A 3307-nucleotide genomic window follows, 5' to 3' on the forward strand; every position below is an offset into this window, starting at 1 on the left:
GGGGAGGGGAGGGGAGGGGAGGAAAGGGAAGGGAAGGGAAAGACCCCACAAATATGGATACAAACTGTCACAGTGGCACTGGATTATAATCCCAGCACTCTGGGAGGCTATGGCAGGAGGAGAGTCCCAAATTGGAGCCCAACTAGCAAGACCTTGTCTCAAAATAAAAAATAAAAAAGATACTGGGGATGCAGTTCAGTTGAAAGATCCCAAGTTCAATTCCCAGTACCACAAAATAATAGAGTAGGAGTAGGAGAGGAAGAGTAGGAGGAATTTAGTACATTTAGTTCACCTGAAGAATTTAGTAGAGGAAGAGTAGGAGAATGAAATAAATGAAGGAAATTCAAAAAAAAAAAATTTCCCTGGTCTATTAAATATCAATTAATTTGAGAATTAATCTGAAAAACAAAAGTGCAGGAATTAAAAAACTCAGTAGAAAAAGTTCTACACATGTACAACGTTATAAATGATAAACACAAATTAATAGGAGTGCCTCTGAGGCATGTAAAACTGAGCTGGACAATACAGAATTTTAAGAAATTCTTAGCTGGGGCCAGAGATATAGCTCAGCAGCACAAGAGCCTGCCCGCCTAGTGCAAGGTCCTGAGTTCAATTTATAGTATCAGAAAAAAAAAAAAAAAGAAAACCCAAAAAAGTGCAACCCCAGCACTCTGGAGGCTGAGGCCAGAATGGGACACATAGAATTAAAAAAAAAAATTACTAACCAGTTAAGGAAATAGCTTGAGTTAATGCACTGGTTGCATGTACAGTCCTTAATTATTTGTCTAAATTTCAAGGAAATTCTTCATTCCCTGTATTTTCAAATTATTTAAAATTTCCAAAGATCCTCTTCTTAGCCATTCCTTTCTGAAAAATACTTCCAGGCAGTCTAGTATCTATCTTTTTGTTTTTGCTTTTTACTATGTAATTTAAACTGGCCTGGAATTACGTAGCCCAGGCTGTCCTCACACTCACAGTGACTCTCATGCCTCAGCCTCCTGAGTGCTAGGACTACAGGCATGTACTACCATGCTGGTCAATCTTATTTTAAAACATACTTTTGAGAAAGATAATTCATTACAACATTCTGAACTATATAAGCATCCTGAATTTTTCCAAATGGGGTGGGGGATACTGACCTAAATGTCGAAAATCTGATTTTCTTTCCTGAGAATCATAAATGAAAACGGAAAAGGATTCCAGAATAGTGAATAATCCACTTCATCTTCATACCAGAGGCTGATCCTCCTTTCTTCTCACTCCTGTCTCTGTCAAGGCTAGCTAGCCTCAGTGCTTTTCTCAGATGACCGCTGATGGCTCCTGTGTCCATTTTCTTTTCATTTTTGTTGTTTTTGCAGTATGGAGACTCAGGGCCTCTAGGTAAGCATTCTACCACTGAGCTACAACCCCTTAAAATCATATTTTGAAAGAGGGTCTTGCCAAGGATGGCTTTGAACCTGTCTTCCTTCTGGCTCAGTCTTTAGAACAGGTACAAGTGGGATTGTAAGCATATTTCACCATGTCTGGCTCCACTTCAGTTTTTTACCTCAAGAGTTTTGCCCTTGCTGCCTCCTAGCCTGGACCACTCTTCTCTCTTTACCTGTTAGGTCTTTCCTCAAATGTTAGCTTACCCATAAAGCTTTCTTGGGGACTCAAAGTTAAGCCCCTCCCAGCACTTGAGAGGCGAGGCAGGACAACTCTTGCAAGTTGGAGGCCAGCCTGGGCTACATAAGTTAGTTCAAGGCCAGCCTGAACTGCATAGTGAAACTCTGTCTCAAAAAGAAGAAAAAAAAAAAAAGAAGGTTAACCTCCCCGCAACCCCTAATGGTCTTCTACTTCCATTTCATGTTTCCCATGTCAGTTACTACTTTACAGATGGCCCCTGACTTGAAACATGGGACTTATGACTACGGTGCAAAAAACAATGCACGTTCTAGACTATGGATATGTAGTACTCTTGGCAATGCTAGAACTGCTCTGGGTCACATGACCATGACGGAGAAACTTAGACTCTACTGTGGACTGTGCTGCTAAGTTGTAACGTGCAGTTAGGTGAGGCGTATTAAAATCGTTTTTCAGCTTACAATGGGTTTATGGAGATACAATTCCATCATTAAGCTGAAAAGCATCTGTATCTTTTACCTAAGTATTTATCTGTCTAGAAATGAGCTCCAGAGAAGAAAACTACCTGTTTTTCTCCTAGGACCCAACAGTGCAGTAACTACTCAAAATTTGCCAAATAAATGAATGAATAAAAGGAAACAATCCCTTCTGCCTACCCACACTCTAAATTATCAAAAGGGTGTGAAAGTCCTTTCCTTTCTGGTGAAGAAGTACTATCACCAGTGTGCTCCTGTGCTAAATGTCTCAGTATCATGTGAAATTTTTCTAAATACATGCCACTGTTAAATTTTTTTTCTAAAGTTCTCTCTTGATGTCAAAATTTGATGTAACAGAAATGTATATATTCCAGTTTAAGCAATCCAAAAGCTGCTGCACTAATAAAACACATGAAAACATCAATGAAGGAGAGCAGGCTTTATGTTCTAACCCAAAATGGAAAAATTCTAAGGCCAGAGCTGCAAATATTAGAAAAGTGAAAGTTCACGTACAAAAAGGATGACAAAAAATTTTGTTTCTAATCTAGGAAGGCATTAGATTCTAAAAAGGAAATATACATAAGCAAAGATATGTATCTGCGTTGAATACAAGACTCGGGGGGAAAAGTACAACACTGGGAACCAGAACTACCTATACAAGGTATTGCAGCCCTAGCCAGGTCGCTGCAGCTCAGGGGTTCTGGTCCTTCGCTTTCTGGCGAGTTACACTGGAATACTTACCCTTCTTACAGAGATCAGATGTGTTTAAGTGCTTTGACTTTCAGGGAAAGCGGGGGTGGGCTGGTGGGAAGGCGGTTACTGGATAAACGCAAAGCCGCCTCACTGCTTCCCAAACACGGTCGTACAACACGCTTTCTCCTGCCTCCTGCTCTGCTCGCTGGATTCACATTTCGGCCACAGAACTGAAGTGTGCAGTGCTTAGTGGGAAACTGCTTCGCCGAAGGCTACTACCCCTCTCGGCCTGACGCGCAGGTCCGCGTCCCCGAAGCTGCCAGGGTCTCCGCTTTCCCGGCCTGGCTCAGCCGCGGGCTGCGATCACGGCTCCACCTGGCCTCGGGCCTGGGCCGGACCCCGTCCTCTCGCCCTGCAGGCGGCCGCCCCCACCCGGATGCTCCGGGGCAGGCAGGCGCACCTCTCCGGGGCAGGTGTGGGAAGGCGGCCGGCGGGAGCAGCTGTCCGGGCGCGCC

At 43.3% G+C, this 3307-nt stretch overlaps 1 long non-coding RNA gene across 1 annotated transcript in view; it reads right to left on the reverse strand.

Annotated features, from left to right (window-relative positions):
- LOC106149788 overlaps positions 1–3307 on the reverse strand; it is a 20990-nt gene that overhangs the window by 17103 nt on the left and 580 nt on the right. The gene's annotated exons all lie outside the window — the stretch shown is intronic.

Source organism: Chinchilla lanigera, unplaced genomic scaffold (genome assembly GCF_000276665.1).
Source record: "Chinchilla lanigera isolate Chin_1 unplaced genomic scaffold, ChiLan1.0 scaffold00052, whole genome shotgun sequence".
Taxonomy (NCBI): Eukaryota; Metazoa; Chordata; class Mammalia; order Rodentia; family Chinchillidae; genus Chinchilla; species Chinchilla lanigera.